Source organism: Bos taurus, chromosome 14, assembly GCF_002263795.3.
Source record: "Bos taurus isolate L1 Dominette 01449 registration number 42190680 breed Hereford chromosome 14, ARS-UCD2.0, whole genome shotgun sequence".
In the NCBI taxonomy this organism is placed as follows: Eukaryota; Metazoa; Chordata; class Mammalia; order Artiodactyla; family Bovidae; genus Bos; species Bos taurus.
The window spans coordinates 56,205,806-56,231,033 of NC_037341.1; the positions used below are offsets into that span (position 1 = coordinate 56,205,806).

A 25,228-nucleotide genomic window follows, 5' to 3' on the forward strand; every position below is an offset into this window, starting at 1 on the left:
GTCTAGCCAACACTCAATGGGAAGGGATTACACAAAGATGTGAATATCAAGAGGTATGAACCATATGTGGTAGTTTTATAAAGTCACCGCTTTATAAAGTGACTCCTCCATTCTTCATTTGAAGTAGTTACCTTAGTTTTCTCATATATGTATAATTTTATGATGAAATTAAAGTTATTCTAATCTGTTTGCCTGTGAAACTATATGAAGTCAGTATTTTATATAATAGCCTCAAAATAAGAGTTCCCTTTTCCTCCTACTTTTCAAGAGTGAAAACGTATGTATCTTTCCCCCTAATATTGTCTTCCAGTGAAAGCTGTAGGTTACAATTTTGTAAGTATGTCAGGATAACAGCACAAAACATTCCTTAAATTCACCATGTCAAGAAGCAAACGGAGAACTCTTTCTCCTTCTTGCTGCCAACTGAAAATATTCATATCCAAATCCTTCACCACTCAGTCAGCAGGCCAAACCCAATTCACTGTAAAAGCGAGCATTTGCCAAACGTTTTCTTTGTTTACTTATATCAGGTAAATAAAGAACTGTATTAATGTGAACATTTGTTCATTTCATAAATAATTGAAATAATTTAGGGCTTGAGTCTTCAGTGTTTAGAGGAAGCAAGAATTCAGCAACTCAGATATAACCTACTGTTGCCATGGTTTGACGTGTGGCAAGATTCCTTTAAACCAGGTATAAATTGGAAATTGGAAGTCAAGGTCATGGCCTCTGTCATTCAGGAATTTACAGCTGGTAAACACTTTAGAACTTGGTTCCTGAAACCATACCTGTTGTCACTAAGAAAACAAAGACTGGTCTGATATCCCCTTCTTCTAAGGAAGCAGTAGAGATTTCACTTTCTTAAATGCATGCCAACTTGGACAGCAGTGAAAGGACTGTCTGATGAAGAAATAATGTTGAAATACCCACGATGGTTGCTCCACCAGAAGTCATCTGCATTCATGGATTTGGACATAGATCCCTGGTTGTGTGTATGAATAGAAAGAAGACAGAATTGTACTCCAGTCTCAGTTCCATCACAGCTGTGTTAACCTCAGCAGTATTTCTGACCTTAGTTTCCTTAAAAGTGAAAAGGGAAAAATGAATAAGTATACTTGTAGATTTGTTCTGAGGGCAAAATATGTTAAAATACTAGTAAAAGGGTTGACATGTAGACATTCAGGAAATGCTGATTCTTCTTCCCTTTGTGTCCCATTGAAGTGTTCTAGAAATACCTCTACCAGAGTGCTTTTTCATGTAACAGCTGTCTGATTTTGTGTCTGTGCTGGTGGATCTGGTGTGGAGGGAAGGTTTTCTGTCTTCTCCATGCAGGACATCAGATTTTAACTGTATTCTGGAGACTTAAGAGAGAATTGTGCTGAATATTTAAGTACTCCCTGAAGTCAGTGCATGATTTAGGAAATTATGTATATTAGAATGTTATGCTGCAACATGATACATTAAGTCCCAACGAAGCTGTGGTTCCTGGTTCAGACTGTATTAAGTTTCTCTGCTTAAATTTTATTATAGTGTAGATCATCGATATCAAGTGAATCAAGCCAACTATGAAAGCATCACTCATAAGAGAAACACATTTTAATGTATCAAGAAACTACTCTGTGGAATTTTATACAAAATACACCACTTATTTCAGAGACATTTGCTGGAAAGTTGCTAGTGTTGACCTTTATATTAATTTATGTTTACCGAATGCTTTGCAGTCACCTTTTTTTTTTTTTTTTTTTTTTTTTTTTTTGTGTGTGCAGTCACCTTTATCTCCCATCTCCAAGGACTGCTGATAGTGGATCAAATCAAACCATCACTTTGGAGATAAGACTTTGCTGAGACGGAAGGTACCATCACACCACACACCAAGTGAAAATTCAGGATAATCTGGTCTACGGTATTTTGTAGAGCCCCTTCTACTGTCAAAATGGGCCAAGCTCTAGTCTTGAACCTTTTCTCAAATACTTTATCTTCTATTAATTGAGAACAGTTAGTTATTGTCTCCCAAACTTCCTTCACTTTGCCCGCAGAGCCAGGAAGAAGAATCAGCACACTCTTCGCACCTTTTACTCCTTCCAAGCCATTTATTTCCACTGGAAACTTTCTCTCAACTGCCTTTTCTTACTAGAACTTAATGTACTCAACTCTCTCCTTGTCATATCATCTTGATTTCCTTGTCATATTCTTGCTTGATACGCTCAGCCTTTACTATCTCACACCATTCAAATTCACAAAGGACTACTCTGTAAACCACAGCTCAGTTTTGAAATGTATAATGATAGATATGACAATGAAGAGAATGTAGTTATTCATGATGAAAATGTCTGTCTTACCCCTATAGACCAGGAATTTATGAGGAAGTCTGGGTAGAACCTGATGCTGTTTAGTGAACATGCAAGCAGAGTAGATAAAGTTAGGTGATATTTCTAGTTAATGTCTCTAATACCATGTCTCTAAGCAATGATTGCTTGATGCCCTTCTTCACCAGATACCATGCTGCTAAGAAGACTAGATACTTGACCAGTTCACAGGAGACAATATAGACAATAACTCTACTGAAGACATGCAGAGCTTCTATAGTACTTTTTGCCTTCCTCTTAATAGGTCCCATGCAGACTTGAAAACATGGGATATGTTCTTTAGCCTATCTTTCTTTACTTAAACACAATATAGTCATTTGGGCTTAGGCATTCTTACTTATGACTTCCTTGGTGGCTCAGATGGTTAAAAAAAAAAAAAAATCTGCCTTCAGTGCAGGAGACCTGAGTTTAACTTTTTGATCAGGAAGATCCCCTGGAGAAGGGAATGGCTACCCACTCCAGTACTCTTGCCTGGAGAATCCCATGGACAGAGGGGTCTGGTGGGGTACAATCAATGGGGTCGCAAAGAATCAGATATGGCTGAGCGACTAACACTTGGATTGGATTCTTATTTATAGTCACCTTGATAAATCTTGGGTATTTCTATATTACCTTCTATTTGAAAGTAACCACATCTATTGATGGTCATGCATGTTATTTTTCCAGAATTCATCATGAAAGGGTGTTCATCATCTAGCAGCCCACCTCACATTCTCTTAACGTACTTCTAGCCTGAGTATTATTATAACAACCAGGCACACACAAGCATACCGTGACAGCACCTTACAACCACTGCAATTTGTTGCTTTCTACATCAGGAAATTTTTGCTGTAGCACCTGTAGGAAACTGTTCAGCTAAAGTTTGACTCATGTACAAATCTGGAACTGCAAGGGATTAACAAAACACAGGACAAGAATCGGTAGAGAAGTAATACCCTCTTCCTCCCCTTGGGTGGACAGTTATGGCTGAGTTCCTCAGACCATTCCCACATGATAAGATCACACTGGTTGATTTGCCATGTTTCTTAAAAAGAATATTTTTTCCCCCTCAGTTGAAAAATGTAAGATTTAGGAGTATTTTAGTTATACCCATTGTTATAATACATTGGCAAGTAGATATGCCATCATGACTTTAAGAAATATTTTATCAGTTCCCAAATCAATATGCATATTTTTCAGAATATTTAAACCAATCAAAATATTTGGACTATTAAATAAACACAGCATGAGAAAAATTTTAATGAGAAACGTTAAGTAAATCAAATGTAGAATTGCATGATTCTCTCTTTTCAGTGTTTTGGCATAAAAAAGCAAAAAATTGTGAAGTCCCTAATGGTCCAGTGGTTAGGACTCTGCTTTGGTCAGGGGATACCCCAAGTGGAGTGAAGTGGCAAAAAAAAAAAAGAAAAAAAAAGATGAAAATTGAAGATTTGCCCTTAGAAATGTATTATTTTTTTCTCTTTAAATAATGGAAACATGTTATAGAAAATAGTAACAAAGTAAAATTACTGCAGTAAAATATAAAAAGTATAAAAACTCTAGTACATGACATGGTCTTTGATTTTTGCCTCAAAATGATTTCCCATTTAATACCTTCCCTTAAATTTGATATAAAATCAGGAGTCAGCCAAACATCTTGGTAATGCTAAGAAATTGTACTTTAAATGAAATATGCAAACACTTATTTTCATTTTCTAATCTTAATTCAGAGAAGATAGAAAATACAAGTATTCAGTCCCCAAAGAAATATTAACTCATCAAACTGGGCTGCTTTGGAATAAAAAGACCTACATGTGTGCCCTGTGAACTCAGTTAATGTAACTACGAGTACTGTAATTTTTGCATTTCCTGATTTGTACTAAAATTGCAAGTATATTAGTTTAATATTTTATAGGGAGTTTGGAAGACTGCTCTTGAAATTTTCAAGGTATAGGGTTGTTTTTCTTCCGGAAGGAGAAACCCAGCATCTGACAATACTTCTCTGTAATCTTTTACTTGGCCAAAGGCTCTGATTGGTTATAGACATGGCTTTTCCTCACACACAAATTGAACAATTTCATAAGTAAAGAGGCTTCACTTTTTTTTTTGTTCAAAATAGCAAACTATGCATCAAACCCTCCTTTTGTGTCTGTCCTAGAGACCCTAAAGTATTTGATCTAACACCAGACACTCCAATTAGTTACCTAGTCATCATAGTTAGTCGTTTTTTTTGTTTTGTTTTGTTTTGTTTTTTCTTTTTTTAAATTTTTGTGGGATCTTAATTCCTCAGCCAGGGACTGAACCTGGCTCTGGCAGTAGAAGTGCAGAGTCTTGACCACTGGACCACTCAGGCATTCCCCATAGCTACTTTTTAAAAGGTACTGGGGGAAAGCTACTTTCTTTTTTTACTTTTATTTGCATTTATTTTTTGCAGCATGTATTCCCAAGCCATAACTTTCTGTTTCTTCAGTTTCTTATGGGATATCTTTTTCTTCTGTGCAGCCTCCTCTTCTGGTTTAGGAACAATCTGTTCTTTTTCAGTAATGATCATCTCAGTGTGGCAAGGAGAGCTCACGTAAGGGTTGATCCAGTCATGAGCTCTGTAGGTGCTGCACCGCATCTTGGGTGCTTTGTTCACCTGGATGTTCTCAATAACCGGAGAATCTACACCTAAGCCCTTAAGCTCAGCATTATTTTCTGAATTTTTGAACATGTGCAGTAAAAATTCAGCACTCTTTCTGGGCCGCCGACCCTGCGTCCAGCCCCACTGTTTGGCCTGTGCACACCTTCCCACTCCACCATTGTATCGATGGAATATCACACGCTGCTTCTTTAAAGTGACATCCTTAAGATACTTGGTGGCTTTTCAGATATGCATACCCTTAACGGCCTGGGCAGTTTTACGAGTTTCATGCAGTTTCACATGTTCTTAAAGTGAACATGAAGGTTTGAACCTCTTGATTTGCATGATTTTGTGGTGTTTCCTGGCTCAAATGAATAGCATACTGTTTATAGCGGTCACCTCAAGCCACTTATCAGAAAAAAAAGGAAAAGCTACTTTTTAAAAAAACTTTTAATTTTATTTTGGAGTATAGCTGTTTAACAATGTTGTAATAGTTTCAGGTGGACAGCAAAGGGACTCAGGCACACATATACATGTACCATTCTCCCCCAAATTACTCTCCCATCAAGGCTTCCACATAGCCTAGAGCAGGGTTCCCTGTGCTATACAGTAGGTCTTAGTTGGTTATCCATTTTAAATATAGCAGAATTTACATGTCCACCCCAAACTCCTAAAAAGGGAGAGTTTGATCTGAATACCTAGAGTGTGTTTCATGCTTTGCAATAGTTCAATTGACATTATTCCTTGTTCTATGTGATGTTGTCTGTCTTTGTTTTTGTGACCTAGCACATCCACAGAGCACTCTGTTATTGACTATAGACAGAACTCAAATAATAAACACTATCATAATTGTAAATTATTTTGTGGAAATAACAGGTTTGTGTTCAGATGCATAGACTGCTTACATAAACCTCTTCCTCCCCAAAAATGTATGTAATTTTGTTTTCACATGGTCATAAGAAACAGTAAATTTCTTGTTTATTATTTTTCACAGCAATATTCATGGACCTTACATTTTGGCTATATTTATTAAATTACCTAGAAACTTCCTAGAAATCAAAAATTCAATTAAAAATTCAAGAAGGTATACAAATCATTTTTATAATTATCAAGGGCTGATTTTAAAAACAGTACAAAACAATCTGAGTAGCTAGCACTTCCTCTACACTTCTTTTTAGGCATCTGTGACAAAAATAATTCAGTTCAGTTCAGTTCAGTTCAGTCGCTCAGTCGTGTCCAACTCTTCGCGATCCCATGAATCGCAGCACGCCAGGCCTCCCTGTCCATCACCAACTCCCGGAGTTCACCCAGACTCACGTCCATCGAGTCAGTGATGCCATCCAGCCATCTCATCCTCTGTCGTCCCCTTCTCCTCCTGCCCCCAACCCCCCCACCCCAGCATCAGAGTCTTTTCCAATGAGTCAACTCTTCACATGAGGTAGCCAAAGTACTGGAGTTTCAGCTTCAGCATCATTCCCTCCAAAGAAATCCCAGGGCTGATCTCCTTCAGAATGGACTGGTTGGATCTCCTTGCAGTCCAAGGGACTCTCAAGAGTCTTCTCCAACACCACAGTTCAAAAGCATCAATTCTTCGGCACTCAGCCTTCTTCACATCCAACTCTCACATCCATACATGACCACAGGAAAAACCATAGCCTTGACTATACGGATTTTTGTTGGCAAAGTAATGTCTCTGCTTTTGAATATGCTATCTAGATTGGACATGACTTTCCTTCCAAGGAGTAAGCATCTTTTAATTTCATGGCTGCAATCACCATCTGCAGTGATTTTGGAGCCCCAAAAAATAAAGTCTGACACTGTTTCCACTGTTTCCCCATGAAGCGATGGGACCAGATGCCATGATCTTTGTTTTTTGAATGTTGAGTTTTAAGCCAACTTTTTCACTCTCCTCTTTCACTTTCATCAAGAGGCTTTTTAGTTCCTCTTCACTTTCTGCCATAAGGGTGGTATCATCTGCCTATCTGAGGTTATTGATATTTCTCCTGGCAATCTTGATTCCAGCTTGTGTTTCTTCCAGTCATTCCCTCTATATTGGTCATTTTCATCACATATTATAATGTCTACATCCTTTAAATTATTTTTAAATATTTTTAAATTTAAAAATTATTTTTAAATATTTTTAAATTTAAAAATTATTTTAAAATATTTTTAAATTTAAAAATTATTTTTAAATATTTTTAAATTTAAAAATTATTTTTAAATATTTTTAAATTTAAAAATTATTTTTAAATATTTTTAAATTTAAAAATTATTTTTAAATATTTTTAAATTTAAAAATTATTTTAAATATTTTTAAATATTTAATTATATTTAAATATTATAATGTCTACATCCTTTGTGCCTTTTCCCTCAAGATATCAATACTGTCTTTTCCTTTACTTCCCTATAAACACCTTTTTAAAAAAATTTTTATTGGAATATAGTTGACTTACAATATTGTGTTAGTTTCAGATGCATAGAAAAGTGAATCAGCTATACATACACATATATCCACTCTTTTTCTGATTCTTTTCCCATATAGGTCATTACAGAGTATTGAGTAGAGTTCCTTGTGCTGTACAGTAAGTCGTTATTAGTTATCTATTTTATACATAGTGGTGTGTATATGTCAATCCCAATTTATCTGTTAAAAACATCTGCATACTCACCATCTTCACTTGCTGTCCTCATATTCCTATTTTCAAACCTGTGTTTAGCCCCTCTAGTCCAGCTTTTGGGCTTCCCAGGTGGTTCGAGTGTTAAAGAACCCGCCTTGATCCCCAGGTGGGGAAGATTCCTGAGAATGGCATGGCAACCCACTCCAGTATTCTTGCCTGGAGAATCCTATGGACAGAGGAGCCTGGCAGGCTGCAGTTCACAGGGTCGCAAAGAGTGGGACATGGCTGAAGAAAGTTAGCATGCACACAGTCAGGCTTTCATTCTTCCACTCCACTGAAATATACACTCTTTAAGGTCACTGTTCTTGCTGAATCCAGTGGTTTATCTTCAGTCTTCATATTATTGTACCTGTCTTAGAGCAGCATTTGACAATTGATCAAGCCTACCTTTTGAAAATTTTCTTCTTTTGGCTTCAGAGACATCATACATATGTTTTCCCTTCTATGAAATTGTGTTTTTTTTTTCCCCTAGTTTTTCTTATTCTTCCTGGCCTCTAAATTTTTAAGAGTCCTAAAGTTGATCTTCACTCAGATTTTAAGGTTTCTTTGTTATTGTTTACATAGAGTTAAGGGCTCTGTGGGTATAGAGATCCTGATTCTCAGAGGGAAAACCAGGGGACATATCAAGAGTCCAGTTGAACAACTATGGCTGCTGTTTGGGCACTTCCAGCTCTTAGTGTCCAGGGACCAGTCTGCAAGATAAGGAGTCACCATTCTCTTGCAAGGGAAATTGACCCCGATCATCAGGAGGAGGTAGGACTGGTTAGAATATGTGAGGAGCTCAGGTAATTCACTTGGGCAGACCCTCAGTACTCCTTTGACCAATCATTTTTTTTCTAAGGTTTTGTTTTTTTGTTTTTTTTTTTTTGATGTGGATCATTTTTAAAGTCTGTATTGAATTTGTTACAATATTGCTTCTGTTTTAGTTTTTTGGCTGCAAAGCATGTGGGATCTTAACTCCCCAACCAGGGATAGAACCTGCACCCCCTTCATTGAAAGGCAAAGTTCTAACCACTGGACAGCCAGAAGAGTCCCCTCTCTTGAGGAATTCTGATGGTAAATTGAATTTGTTATTGTTGTTGAGTCATTAAGTCGTGTCCAACTCTGTGACCTCATGGATTGCAGCGCGCCAGGCTTCCCTGTCCTTCACTATCTCCCTGTTTGCTGAAACTCATGTCCATTGAGTCAGTGATGCCATCCAACCGTCTCATCATCTGTCACCCCCTTCTCCTCTTGCCCTCAATTTTTCCCAGGTGTAGTAACTCTGACCAGAGAAAGATATGGTAAGCAATGCGCAGATACCTGAAAAGAAAGGGTCTAGTCATGTCGGGTAAACCATCGAGACCAGCAGAGTTGCTAGCTGAGGGTGAGGGGATCTGGAATGTATAGGAGAGGGGGGATACAGCCAGTGTTAGCTGTGGCCCTGTGACCAGCTGCAGCAGTGAGAACTGTTGCTTGTCTCACTAACCTTCCCTTTCCAAATTTCCCTCAGGAAGAAAAGTTCATGAGGAGCTGCTTTGGAAGCTATGCAAAGAGTAAGAGATGCAAGGGATGGATTATGGTGACCCTGACTTATTTCCCCAGCTTCTGAGAATGCTGCTGGAAGATGATCCTCAGCTGTCAACCTTCTGTAGGAATTTCCTCAGAAGAAAACTGCCTTGCCCAAGGTCATGACTCCTTTCCAGGATAGCTGGTATCCTGTGATCCATCAGAGTGGGAATATAAAGGTCTGACCCCATGTTCCAACTCAGGACAGTTGTGAAGGGCTGTCCCACCTGCACAGCTACATGTGGGGTCAGCTGAGGCTTCACTGGGACTGCATTACGGCTCAGCTTCTACCTCTGCCCGATCCTACTTCATTCTCTTCTCTTCCATGAGTATTGATCCTGAATGCACTCCTCAGTAAGCTTCACACACACTAATCTCCTCAAGCTCTGCTTCTGAGGAAATCCAACTGGAGACAATAGAATATTGTCTCCAGTACCTGAACTCACTACATGCTTGTAACCAGGCATATAACTAATTACAGTTCCTCAACATGCCAAAAGGATCTGTACATGTTCTCCCTGCCTCAGGTACCCAGGCCATTTTGGTCAGGCCAACTCACATTCATGCTCCAAGACTAAGCTCCAGACAGTTTTACCACCTCCTTGAAGCCTCCTCTAACCCCACTGCCATTCCCAACATGTGCTCTTCCAGAAGCCTGTGCCTCCTTTGAGCACATATTTCACTGTACCAATCTGGAATTATAGATTTACTTGTCTGTACAAGACTGAGACTTCCTTAAACTCAACATTTGTCTGGTCTTTCATTTTTGTATTCTAATGCTAATACAGGGCATCTGATAATGATGGGCATTCAATAAATGTTTTTTAAATGACTGAATGGAATAGAGACTTTTCTCTATGTCACAGGCAAATGTTTATGTAATATAGATTTGAAAATATAGATTTTGGAGCCAGCCTGTCTTGTAACGGAGACCTAACTCTATATTTAATTAGAGTTCTGTTGAAATAACCTTGGGCAAATTGCTTAACCACTCCAAGCCTCATTTCCCTTAGGTATAAAATGAAAATTATAATAACACCAATTTTATAAGGCTGTTATAAGAATTAAAACAATAATCATAATGGGTATGATATTATCAAATACCATTCTCATTTGTTGCAGCCTACCATACTGCAGACAGAATGCCAAGGCTTTTTGTTTTCTTTAAATTGAGGTACAGTTGCTTTACAATGTTGTGTTAGTTGTGTTGTGTACAATGTTGTTGTGTACAACAAAATGGATCCGCTATATGTATACATATATCCCCTCCTCTTGGACCTCCCCCCCAACCCCACCCTCTAGGTTATCACAGAGCACCGAGCTGATCTGCCTACACTACACAGTAGCTTCCCACTCGCTATCTACTTTACACGTGGCAGTACACATATGTCAATCCCAATCTCCCAATTCATTTCACCCCCCTGCGAACCCCACTCCTTGTCCACACATACATTCCCTACATCTGTGTATCTCTTCCTGCCCTGCAAATAGGTTGATCTATACCATTTTCCTAAATTCAACATATAGGTGTTAATATATGATATCTGTTTTTCTCTTTCTGACTTACTTCAGTCTGTATGACAGATTCATTTCACCTGTAACTCTCATTCAGTCTTCCAAACAAACCTACAGAGTTAATGGCAATTAACTTTTTAAAAATCTTAATCCATTAAGATTAAAAAAAAAAGAACAGCAAACTTAGACTCACAGATTATATTTAGTTTATCTAATATGCACAGTGTGTTCATGAGGATAGGCTATGCCAAGCTGCAGTAATAAATCAACCTTAAAATTTCAAGAGATGAACAGATAAAGGTTTACTTCTTCCACATACAATGTATACTGTGAATCCAGTGGTTCTCCTGGGTACCTTCATTCTGACTTTTCTTCAGGGATATAAGACTGTGTCTTGCATCTATGCCATCTTGATTATATGGCTTGCAGTTCACTGCAGCAGGAAAAGATTGACCTGTGGGAGGATGGTGGCTGCATGTAAGCCTTTAAGTACATCAATCAACTGACATACATTCTTCTAACAACAGCACATTGGCCAGAATTACTCACAAAGTTTTACCTGACTTCAAGGAATCTGTAAAATGTGATGAGGGAACATAAGGCTATTTAGTGAATAATAAATGTTTCTGCTATACCTGGCTTGTAGGCCAGATTCAAAATGGTGATATGTTTGCCTTATATGGGGGCTTCCCTGGTAGCTCAGTGGTAAAGAATCTGCCTGCAATGCAGGAGCTTCAGAAGACATGGGTCAGAAAGATCTCCTGGAGGAGGACATGGCAGCCCACTCCAGTGTTCTTGCCTGGAGAACCCCATGGACAGAGAAACCTGGCGGGCTACAGTCCATAGGGTCGCAAAGAGTCAGATACTACTGAAGCAACTTTGCACGCACACACACACACACATGCCTTATATACTCCAAAGCTAGGTTTGCTAGATAAAGTACAGGACACCCAGGTAACTCTGAATTCCAAATAAATTCATATTTTTAGTGTAAGTATACCCCATGCAATGTTTGGGACATTCTTGTAATAAAAAAATAGCCATTTTCTAATCTGAAATTTTGATTTTAATTTGCTAAATTTGGCAACTTATCCTAAGGCCGGAGGTTTCACACATGACTAAAACGTGGTGCTCATTTCAAGTAGAGAAGTACTTCTTCACCTAAAGTTATTCAAAAATGTTTAGCTAATGAGGACACATCTGCAGGTTGAACTTTGTTAGTTGCTCAGCCATGTCTGGTTCTTTGTGATCCCATGAACGGTAGCCTGCCAGGCTTCTCTGTCCATGGAATTCTCCAGGCAAGAATACTGGAGTGGGTAGCCCCTCCCTTAGCCATTTGCCTATTCACAACTTCAACTGCACCATATTAAGGTTTTAAAAAGAAGACGAGACAGCAAAAGAGACACCGATGTATAGATCAGTCTTATGGACTCTGTGGGAGAGGGAGAGGGTGGGGAGATTTGGGAGAATAGCATTGAAACATGTATAATACCATGTATGAAACGAGTCGCCAGCCCAGGTTCGATGCAGGGTACTGGATGCTTGGGGCTGGTGCACTGGGACGACCCAGAGGGAGGGTAGGGGAGGGAGGTGGGAGGAGGGTTCACGATGGGGAATGTGGGTATACCTGTGGTGGATTCATTTCGATATTTGGCAAAACTAATACAATATTGTAAAGTTTAAAAATAAAATAAAATTAAAAAAAATAAAAGAAAGTAAAAAAAAATTAAAAAAATAAAAAGAAGAGTTGAATTTTAAAACCTGGATCTATGTAAACTCCATAACCACCTAAGGATGTAGCTAACTTTCTGCAATTCCAGTTGCCCGAGTCTAACCTTTCCTTATTTATTAAAATTAAGAGGTTTGACTGGAAAATCTTGAGTGCCTTCTTCCTCTTAAAATCTAGAATCCTATAACTCTATCATGTTTCTTCTGTAGCAAGGTGTCAGGGTATTAATGAAAACATATCACAAATAGTACTTCTCTCACAAATAACATGTTATCTCTCAAAGTTCATTCCTCAGGAGGCCATATTCTTATTTTAATGATAGTGCTGTTGCTTAAATCATTTTTGGAGAACATAGCAACATATTGAGTATCCTCTCTGGTGGCAAATTACTTTTCCATGAAAGTGGATTTGATTTTTGTAACCAGACCAAAAATTATTCAAAGCCAAGTCCAATGGATGGTAAAACTGAAAAATACATAGAAATTGTAAACAAAATATGATATGAGTTTATCAAATATATGAAACTGATTTATTTTTGAGCATCTTAAGCCAGAGGTTTAAAGCAGTTAGGAGAATCGATACTGAGCAACAGTTACATCCGTGGAATAAGTGCCTGGCCTCCAACTTTAAGGGGCTCACACTCAATGGGATGTGTAAGTTCTGCCAGTTGGTTACAAAAAGTCACTCTCTATCAAGAAGCTAGTGATTCATGGCTCTTCATGATAAAGTATTGAAAATACAATCCACATGATTTATTACCCAAATGCTCTTTTATCCTGAGACATAGTTCCTTTCCGATGAACTTTTCAACTATGTTAAGAAAAGAAATGCCAAGTCCTGATGGTTTTCCACCTCCCAGCAGAATACATACATACATATATACACATGAAACTTCCCTTCGCTTATTCATCAAATGATTTTAAAAGTACCAGGACCTATATTCTACCACGTAAAGATTCTATGACAATGGAAGAAAACAGAAAAAATGCTTCTTTCAAAAGGAAAATGTAACATGTTATCATTGAAGATGATTTTACATAAAAGGCAAAGATTTGAAAATAAAACATATTTCTAGACAGAAACAAAACAGGGATAATCAAATAAATAAAATCACACAAATTTGGCCGTATCTCTAGGCCTAGTCCGATAGCATGTGTTTTAGTGATACAACCATGGACAGATAAAGGAGTAGAGCTGAAGGCCTTCTGCCTCCACATTTTTTTATTTTCTCCCCATCTCCAATTTTCTCTTCTCCTTTCTTTCCTTTTTTGATTTTTATGGATTACACATACATTTTTGCATGGTGTGTATAAAAGCACATACACATATGTAAAAGAACATTAAAAACACAATTCAGAGTCACGCTCAAGCATGATTTGGAAATATTTATCTAAAAACATTCAAATTTTTACATAACCTGAACTAATAATTCTAATTTTAGAAATTTACCTTAATAAAACTCTAGTGGGTTGAATGGTGCCCCCACAAAGTTCTGTGCGTGTTCTAGCCCAGCATTTGTTAATGTTACTATATGAGGGAAAAGAGTCCTGGAAGTTACAATTTAGTTAATGATCTTGTGATGATAAAATCATTCTGGGTAGGCCCTACATCCAATGACAAGTGTACTTGTAAGACTAAGGCAGAGGGAGATTACAGAGACAGATGAGGACGGGGCGGAGTGAATGCAGAGGCAGGTATTGAAAGGATCCAGCCACAAGTCAAGCAACGCCAACCATAATGCAACGAACATTATCTTGCTTAAAAGCCTGGCATGTGGGAATTCCATGATGGTCCAGTGGTTAGGACCCTGTGCTCTCACTGCCCAGAGCCAGGCTATGACTCCCGGTTGGTAAACTAGGATCCCACAAGCCACAGGCATGGCTGGAAAAAAATAAAGAAGCCTGGGATCAGTGTAGCTCTGCCAGATATCTGATTTTTAACCCCTAGAATTAAAAGAGGATAATTTCTGTTGTTTATACTGACCAAGTTTGCAGTAATTTGTTATAGCAAACTCTGACAACTAATACAGAAACTACCATAAAATCAATAAATATGATAAGCGTACTTTAATATATAGTAGCAAGGTGAAAACAACATCTTATAATATACCATGTCTATAATAGAGAGACCGTTATATCTACTACTGTGGGCAAGAATCCCTAAGAAGAAATGGAGTAGCTATCATAGTCAACAAAAGAGTCCAAAACGCAGTACTTGGATGCAGTCTCAAAAATGACAGAATGATCTATGTTCATTTCCAGCGCAAACCATTCAGTATCACAGTAATCCAAGTCTATGCCCCGACCAGTAATACTGAAGAAGCTGAAGTTGAATAGTTCTATGAAGACCTACAAGACCTTCTAAATCTAAGACCCCAAAAAAGATGTCCTCTTCATTATAGAGGACTGGAATGCAAAAGTAGGAAACCAAGAGCTACCTGGAGTAACAGGCAAATTTGGCCTGGAGTACAGAATGAAGCAGGGCAAAGGCTAACAGTGGAGAAGGAAATGGCAACCCACTCCAGTGTTCTTGCCTGGAGAATCCCAGGGATGGGGGAGCCTGGTGGGCTGCCGTCTATGGGGTTGCACAGAGTTGGACATGACTAAAGTGACTTAGCAGCAAAGGCTAACAGAGTTTTGTCAAGAGAACGCAAAGGTCATAGCAAACACCCTCTTCCAACAACACAAGAGGAGACTCTACACATGGACATCACAAGACGGTCAATACCAAATTCAGACTGATTCTATTCTTTGCAGCCAAAGATTGAGAAGTTCTATACAATCAGCAAAAACAAGACCGGGAGCTGACTGTGGCTCAGATCATGAATTCTTTATTGCCAAATTCAGACTTAAATTGAAGAAAGTAGGGAAAACCACTAGACCATACAGGTATGATCTAAACCAAATCCCTTATGATTATACAGTGGAAGTGACAAATAGATTCAAGGGATTAGATCTGATAAACAAGAGTGCCTGAAGAACTATGGATGGAGGTTCATGACATTGTACAGGAGGCAGAGATCAAGAGCATCCCCAAGAAAAAGAAATGCAAAAAGGCAAAATGGTTGTCTGAGGAGGCCTTACAAATAGCTGAGAAAAGAAGAGACACAAAAGGCAAAGGAGAAAAGGAAAGAGATACCCATTTGAATGCAGAGTTCCAAGGAATAGCAAGGAGAGATTAGAAAGCCTTCCTCAGCGATCAATGCAAAGAAACAATAGAATGGGAAAGACTAGAGATCTCTTTAAGAAAATTAGAGATACCAAAGGAACATTTCATACAAAGATGGGTACAATAAAGGACAGAAATGGTAGGCACCTAACAGAAGCAGAAGATATTAAGAAGAGGTGGCAAGAATACACAGAACTATACAAAAAAGATTTTCATGACCAAGATAATCACGATGGTGTGATCACTCACCTAGAGCCAGACATCCTGGAATGCGAAAAAGTCAAGTGGGCCTTAGGAAGCATCACTACGAACAAAACTAGTGGAGGTGATGGAATTACAGTTGAGCCTTTTCAGATTCTAAAAGATGATACTGTGAAGGTGCTGCATTCAACATAACAACAAATCTGGAAAACTCAGCAGTGGCCACAGGACTGGAAAAGGTCAGTTTTCATTCCAATCCCAAAGAAAGGCAATGCCAAAGAATGTTCAAACTACTGCACAATTGCACTCACATCACACGCTAGCAAAGTAATGCCAAAATTCTCCGAGCCAGGCTTCAACAGTACATGAATCATGAACTTCCAGATGCTCAAACTGGATTTAGAAAAGGCAGAGGAATCAGAGATCAAATTACCAGCATCCCCTGGATCATCGAAGAAGCAAGAGAGTTTCAGAAAAACCTCTATTTCTGCTTTATTGACTATGCCAAAGCCTTTGACTGTGTGGATCACAGCAAACTGTGGAAAATTCTAAAGAGATGGGAATACCAGACCACCTGACCTGCCTCCTGAGAAATCTGTATGCAGGTCAAGAAGCAACAGTTAGAACTTGACATGGAACAGCAGACTGTTCACAAATCAGGAATGGAGTATGTCAAGGCTGTATATTGTCACCCTGCTTATTTAACTTATATGCAGAGTATCTTGCGAAATGCCAGGCTGGATGAAGCACAAGCTGGAATCAACATTGTCAGGAGAAATATCAATAACCTCAGATATGCAGATGACACCACCCTTATGGCAGAAAGCGAAGAAGAGCTAAAGAGCCTCTTGATGAAAGCAAAAGAGCAGAGTGAAAAAGTTGGCTTAAAACTCAACATTCAGAAAACTAAGATCATGGCATCCAGGACAAAGAACTTGACATTTCCTCAAAGAGGATATACAAATGACCAAAAAAAATACCAAAAGATTCTCAACACCACTCATCCTTAGAGAAACGCAAATAAAAATCACAATGGGTTATCACCTCACACCCATTAGAATGCTGCTAAGTCGCTTCAGTCGTGTCAGACTCTGTGCGACCCCATAGATGGCAGCCCACCAGGCTCCCCCAACCATGGGATTTTCCAGGCAAGAGTACTGGAGTGGGTTGCCATTGCCTTCTCCAATTAGAATATCTCCTATCAAAAAACAGCCAACCAGAAAATAGTAATTGTTAGCAAGGACATGAAGAAATTGGAATCTTTGTGTACTGTTGGTGGGAATATAAAAGTGTTCAACTGCCATGGAAAACAATATGATAGTTCCTCAAGAAATTAAAAATAGAATGATCCAGCAATCTCACTTCTGGGTTTATATCTAAAAGAACTGAAAGCAGGATCTCAGAGATATTTGCACAGCCATGTTCATAGCATTATTCACCACAGCCAAGAGATGAAAGCAGGGGATATGTCACTGACAGATAAGTGGAAAACCAAAATTTGGTGCATTCATACAATGGAATAGTATTTAGGCTTAAAAAGGAAGGGAAGGAAGGAGTATTTGGTATATACTGTAACATCTATGAACCTTGAGGACATTATGCTAAATGAAATAAACTAGTCACAAAAAGACAAATACTATATGGTTCCATTCATGTAAGTTGCCTAAAGTGGTCAAATTCATAGAAACAGAAAGTAGGATGGTGGGTGCCAAAGACTGGGGAAAGGGGAAATGGGAGATGTTGTCTAATAGTTATAGAGTTTTGGTTTTGCCAGATAAAGAGTTCTGGAGATCTGTCATACAATGATGTGAATATACTGAACACATCTGAATTGTATACTTAGACATAGTTAAGATGGTTAACATAACATCAAAATATATATTTTAAATATTTTCAGTTTATTGTACATATAAATAAGCTATTGGTAAGCAATTTTATCGAGTGACTAAGAATGCAGACTCCAAAGTCAGACTGCCTGGCCTCAAATCTCAACTTTGCCACCTACTAGTGATGTGATCTGGGAGAAGGCAATGGCACCCCACTCCAGTACTCTTGCCTGGAAAATCCCATGGACAGAGGAGCCTGGTAGGCTGCAGTCCATGGGGTCGCGGGGAGTCGGACACGACTGAGTGACTTCACTTTCACTTTTCACTTTCATGCATTGGAGAAGGAAATGGCAACCCACTCCAGTGTTCTTGCCTGGAGAACCCCAGGGATGGCGGGGCCTGGTGGGCTGCCATCTATGGGGTCGCACAGAGTCAGACACGACTGAAGCGACTTAGCAGCAGCAGCAGCAGCAGTGATGTGATCTTGGGCGAGTCATTTAATAACTCTGTTCCTCAGATTTCTCTGTAAATAGAGTTTAATCACAATAGTACCACTCTATTATTGTTGTTGCTTAGTTGCTAACCATGTTCGACTCTTTCATGACCCCATGGACTGAAGCCCGCCAGGCTTTTCAGTCCATGGGATTATCCTGGCAAGAGTACTGGAGTGGGTTGCCATTTCCTTCTCCAGGGAATCTTCATGACCCAGGGGTTGAACCCACATCTCTTGCATTAGCAGGCAAATTCTTTACCACTGAGTCACCAGGGAAGACCCAGTACCACCTTACAGAACTGTTTTTTGAATTAGATGAACTAATATTCGTAAAACAAGGTCTAGAACACTGTGTTAAATAAATGTAGAGACCTATCAGTCTCACTCCTGATGTATTTCTACATAGAAATATTAACAGAGTTTATTTCTAAGGGGATGGCCTACTAGAAATTTTAATCTATTTTTCTCAGCTTATATGCATTTTAAAATCTTTTTATTACATGTGTATCAGTTCCATAATAAAAGCAATAGAAGAGTATATGAATACAAAATAAGTCAGATGGTCCATCTAGTTTGGAAGTTTGTCTCTCTTGGTAATACTTAGGAAATAATTTCTGAGCCAACATGGATTATTTATTATATTTCAAAAAAGTAAAAACAAGTGTGAGTTGCTCAGTCACATCTGACTCTTTGAGACCACATAGCCCGCCAGGCTCCTCTGTCCATGGGATACCCCAGCCAAGAACACTGGAGTGGGTTGCCATTCCCTTCTCCACGGGATCGTCCCAACCCACGGGGCGAATCCAGGTGTCCTGCATTGCAGGCAGATTCTTTACTATCTGAGCCACCAGGGAAGCCCGATATTTCAAAAATCTTTCTAGTATTTTTAGCACTATTATTGAAAGAAAAAAAAGAGAAAGATACTATTATATGTGAGTGAGAATAACAAAGTCTACAATAACAGCCTGTAACTGTTGTTATAAAAATTATGGTCTATAATCCCCTAAATTTTTTTAGTTATTAACTATGAGTGTAATTTCCTCACTGTTTGTAGGCTGGGTGACAATAACAAATTAAATGCAAGACTGCAGAGGTATTCCATAAGGATGCCTTCCTGACCCATTATTTTTGCAACACTGGGAAAAGCCATGGTAGATTTGGTGTTGATCCTGCTTTTCCCCTGGACAGAGTCAGCTCTGGCCTGCTCTATCTCTCATTACTGTGATGACGGCCCTATCCAGATGCTAAATACTCAAGAGACACTCCAATACAGTATTAAACACTCTGAACACTTCATCCCCAAAGAATGTAGCATTCCAAGAGAAAACAGGCCTCCTTCTGACACCAGTAAAATTGTGAAGGTGTGTGATAAATCAGGCATCAAAATGAGAGGCCTCACATTCTTAAATGTGCTCTGCCCCTTACAGTGAGTCCCTGCCCTTCTCTTTCCAAAACAGAAACAGTCATATATTTTAAATAATGATACTAAAGCTTGCAAATACACATCAGTAGAAACAACTGTAAAATATGTTCAACTATAAAGTGTTCCAATCACCTACTATGCAGTTAAGAAGGCTGTTCTAGATGGGAATCAGAATAAATAGAGATGTTCACTAACAAACTGTGTGAAATATCTTAAGCCCCTTGAGGTGATTTATTTTGAGAGGATATGCAGGAATGTTTTGTCTTAACCATTTGTCTTAATGGTTTCTTCCATTTTCTTTCTTTCGTTTCCTTTCTTTTCCTCCCTCCCTCTCTTCTTTTCTTCCTCCCTTCTTTCACACAAAAGTTTTTAATTCTTAGTGTACCATGTACTTGAAACATCAACTTTCTAAAGAAATACAAAATGTTTAAAATCTAAAATAATGACTTTAACCTATATCAAATAAAACAAAACAATGGCTTGTTTTTCAAACAAATAGATTTGGTTATAAGCTAGAATTATTTTTCCATTAAAAAATAAACCTATTTCAATCAGTAATATATAAAACATTGTTTCTAAAATGACCAGTGCTTAGTTTTCTAACAAAAATGCAAAATAATCTGCCTCAGAACAATGGAAATATATAAATTAGGATTACTAGTATTAACTACAATTTACTAAACATAAGATTTACTTATTTTGCTAAAGCAATATATAATTCCTAGTATTTTTATTCATCTTATTTTTTACTGAGATAATGTGAAGTAAAGAAGTGTATGCCTCAATGAATTTTTACATCCATGATCCACCAGCCAGATCAAGATAGAGAACACTTAAAAGATTATGTTTCCCTTCAATTTTGGGTGTATAAATCTCTCTCTGAAGATACAGACTAAAATGTAGATACATAGGCCACATTCCCAGAGATTCAATAATAATAATCTGGGATAGGGTCCCTAAGACTACATCTTAAATAAACTCCTCTACTTGGAGAATCTTTGCCCTTGAAGGAAGCCTAACTTGACTTATGACTCTAAAAGTTCCACTACTCTCAACTTCAAAGATAATTTTTCTAGGAAATCTAGGTGTTTTTTTTTTACTGAGGAAGAACATAGATAGGACATTTGGTATCCTTGTGTAATTTTTACTGTTATTTTCTCTTCTTTTGAGGCAGTCTCCCAAATGAAGTTTCTATCAATCCATGACAAAATGAATAATTTTAGTCCCTAGTGAATATACCCTAGTAACATCCTTTCTGTAGAAAATTTTCAAAAAATGGGAAAACTTAAATCAAGACCACTAAGCCATTGTTTATATAGTTATTTATCTTTTTCAGTGCTTTTCTATGTATAGTTTTTTTTTAACAAGAATATGTGTGTATGTGTGTATATATATATATGTATATATATAAATTGAACCTGCCATTACCACCCAATACGGAAGACCTGGGTTTGATCCCTGGGTTGGGAAGTTCTCCTGGAGAAGGAAATGGCAACCCACTCCAGTATTCTAGCCTGGAAAATCCCATGGACAGGGGAGCCTCTTAGGCTGCAATCCATGGGGTCGCAAAGAGTCGGACATGACTGAGCGACTTCACTTTCACTTTACCACCTGACTTTTCTTCAGCACTTTGCAACATTATTAAAAATTATTTCAATGTAGTTTTATCTAATAGAATGTTCTAACTTTTGAAAGCATCATAATTTACTACTCTGTATTTAAAATTTTAAACATAGACATTGTTTCCACTTTTTAAAAATGTAAAGAACAGTGTGATGAATATTTTTGTACACATTTTTAAATTTCATTTAAAAATATTTCTTTAAGATAGATTGTTAAAGAAAGAAATTGATATGGAGGGTATAAGCATTTTTAGGGCTTCCCAGGTGGCACTAGTGGTAAAGAACCTGCCTGCCAATGCAGGAGCCACAGGAGATGCAGGTTCAATCCTTGAGTCGGGAAGACTCCCTGGAGGAGGATGTGGCAACCCACTCCAGTATTCTTGCCTGGAAAATCCTGTGGACAGAGGAGGCTGGCAGGCTGCAGTCCATAGAGTTGCCCAGAGTCAGACACAACTGAACTGACTCAGCACACATGCACACGGGCATTTTTAAGGCTTTTAATATATATTGTGATTCAGTTATCTATTGCTGCTGCTGCTAAGTCACTTCAGTAGTTTCCAACTCTGTGCGACCCCATAGATGGTAGCCCACCAGGCTCCGATTCTCCAGGCAAGAGTACTGGAGTAGGGTGCCATTGCCTTCTCCCCAGTTATCTACTGCTGTATAACAAAATCTCCAGAGCTTAGTGGCTTAAAATAAAGTCATTTATTATTTAGATAGATAGTATTGGCTGAGTTCACTCATGCAGCTGCATTGAGCTGAAAGCTTGACTGAGGCTAGAATGTCTAAAATGGCTTCACTTATGTATCTGGGACCTTAGCTGGGGTAGTTGGAATACCTGGGGACTGGTTTGACCTGTTTCTGCATAGTCTCTCATCATTAAGTAGTCTAGCTTGAACTTATTTATATCACAGCTGGATCCCCTAAGAGTAAAAGTGAAAACTGCCAGGCTTCTCAAGATCTGTACCTAGAAGCCAAAGCAAGTCATGGCACCCACCCAGATTTAAGGAGAAGAGAAACAGACTCTACTCTTTAATGGAAAACCTCCAAAATCATGTTGCAGAAGGGTATGTGGGGTTGAAGGTATTGCTGCGGTCATCTTTGGAAACAATGACCACCTATTGTCATATTATTACTTTATAAAGCACAGATTTATTATAAAAACTATATGTAAAACATACTTCCATCAGATTGGTAAAATTAAAAAGTGTCAGCAAGGATGTATAGCAATAATAACTTTCATATACTCCTGATATGGGGACAATCTTGATGCTCACTTTATAAAACAATTTGGCCTTAATTGCCAAAGGTCATAGGTATATACCCTAATGAAATAGGCATACAGGTAGGCCAGGGTATATGTATAATAAGGTTCATAGCATCATCATTCATAGATCATTACATCCCCAAACTGAAAACAACCTTAAAGTTCACGGAATCTAGAACAGATTTTAAGAAAATGTGGAATATTATAGAACAATGAAAATGAACAAACTATACTCACAGCAGTATAGATGAATCCTCCAAACATAATGTTGAATATAAAATACAAGTCATAAAGTGATTCATGTAATTTGATTTCATTTATGTAAAGTTCAAAAACAATCAAAAGTACACTATGTTGTTTAGGGATGCATACATAAATAATCAAGCTATAACGAGCAGAGAAATGTTTACTATATTAAAGTCAAAGGATGAGTTTGGTCTAGTAAGGGGGAAGGAGGATGGAGAGTAGCATCCAGGTAGAGGAAAAAGAATAACTGGGTGACAGACGAAGTTGACTGGATTTGAGGAATTTAAAGGAAGCCCATGAGTAACAGGAAGAACAAGAGCTCAGAGGCCAATGTAAGGATTTTCAGACTTCATGCTAAGAGAAACGAAAAGCCACTGATTGGCTGTAAGCAATATGATCAGGTTTTCATTTTCAAAGAGCTATTTTGTCTGTCATATATAAAACAGATTAGAGAAAATAAAAAATGCATACAGGAATAATATTAGGAATCTATTGTAAATGGCTTCAGGTGAGAGATAATAGGGCTGAAAGTGGTGCAGTGAGGGTGAATAAAAAAAGGATGGATCCAAAATGGGCTTGTTGAGTGGAATTAAGAAGACTTGATGATTAGGGGCACATCCCTGGCAGTCCAGTGGCTGAGACTTCACCTTCCAATGCAGGGGGTGCAGGGTCCATCCCTCATCAGGGAGCTGGGATCCCACATGCCTTGCAAAAAAAACCAAAACATAAAACAGAAGCAGTATTGTAAGAAGTTCAATAAAGAAGTTAAAAAAAAAAAAAAGAAGAAGAAAAAGAAAAAGACTTGATGATTAGGGAGTTCAGAAAACAGAATGAGTCATCCTATTTTCTGGCATGATCAGCAAGGTGCCATTGATCAACAAAGGGGACATTAATGGGGAGTTCGGTCCTGATTTGGATTCTTGAGAGACACACAAGTGCAGACGTTACCTAAGCAGGTAAATAAATTATCTGGAGCTCAGACTGAGCTAGAGAGAGAAATTTGATATTTTTTCTTTTAATGTACCATGGTAGTAAATGATATAGAGCATACCTGAAGTACCAAGAGCAGAGAAAATGACTCAGAAAGGACAGACGGAAGCAAAAAACAGTGAAAATGATAATATTATCTATGTGCAGGACACTACACATGATTGCAGGATCACAAAGGTAAGCTATGGTGCCTAGTTTACCATGAAGTGGAGGATACAGACACTTAGATTACACAAATCTTACCTGGTAAATGATAAGAACTACAAGATAACTCTGAGATCCCAGAGCAGGGCAGTTAAGTCTGGAAAGCTGAATGAGAATCAGCAATAAGGGGAAAGATGGAAAAGGCACTCCAAGCAGAAGCAATAGGATGTATAAAAGCATTGAGCAGCTTTTATGCAGAGGGCTTGAAGTTTATGCAACAGGAGGTCAGACAAAAGAGAGAGAAAAGCTCAATGATGGATGGTTTGCATGTCCTCCTAAGAAGTTTAGGGTTTATTGGGTAGGAAAGAGAGTGTATATTCCTGTGTTTGGGAGATTGCTTAGACCAAGCATGAAGGGTGAGGGCAAAGCTGAATACAGCAAAGCTGGTTAGGAAACAAATAAGCTGCTACATGTATGGAAAATGGCGATAGGGATAAAGAGGTGAGCAACGTATTTGATAACTATTTAAGGTTACTCTTTAACTCAAGGAGCCTGTGTGAGGTTGTACTTGCTTAGTTCCAGGTTTCTCCCAGCTTTAAACACAGTTGTCAGGTATATGGGAGAGATGGCAGAAGCCCAGGTTTTAGATTTTTGAATTTCTACAAAACAAAAAGGAAAAACAAGCAACCAGTAACAAGTAACCACTACGTAAGCACAGCAACCGCATGGAGTTGCTGTTGCCAAAGCACCTGGGTAACATTCACCACAAAGCTGTAGTGTTTCAGTCACTAAGTGTTCCACTCTTTTCCAACCCCACGGACTGTAGCCCACCAGGCTCCTTTGTCTGTGGGATTCTCCAGGCAAGAACGCTGGTTATTCAGTCTCTCAGTCATGTGCAACTCTGTGACCCCATGGACTGCAGCACACCAGGCTTCCCTGTCCTTCACCATCTCCCAGAGCTTGCTCAAACTTATGTCCATTGAGTCAGTGAGGCCATCCCATCCTCTGTCATCCCCTCTCCTCCCGCCTTCTGTCTTTCCCAGCATCAGGGTCTTTTCCAATGAGTTGGCTCTTTGCATTAGGTGGCCAGAGTATGGGAGTTTCAGCATCAGTCCTTCCAATGAATATTCAGGGTTGATTTCCTTTACGATTGACTGGTTTGAGCTCCTTGCAGTCCAAGGGACTCTCAAGAGTTTTCTCCAACACCAAGTTCAAAAGCCATTAATTCTTTGGTGGTCCTTTATGGTCCAACTCTCACATCCATACATGACTACTGGAAAAACCATAGCTTTGACTATACAGACATTTGTCAGCCTAGTAATGTCTATGCTAAAAAGTGTATTAAAAAATACACTGTCTAGGTTGGTCATAGCTTTTCTTCCAAGGAGCAAATGTCTTTTAATTTCATGG

At 38.5% G+C, this 25,228-nt stretch overlaps 1 pseudogene; it reads right to left on the bottom strand.

Moving 5' to 3' along the window:
- Positions 1 to 4,305: 4,305 nt before the first annotated feature.
- Positions 4,306 to 5,273, bottom strand: LOC112449529 (large ribosomal subunit protein uL22-like; annotated as a pseudogene).
- Positions 5,274 to 25,228: the final 19,955 nt, after the last annotated feature.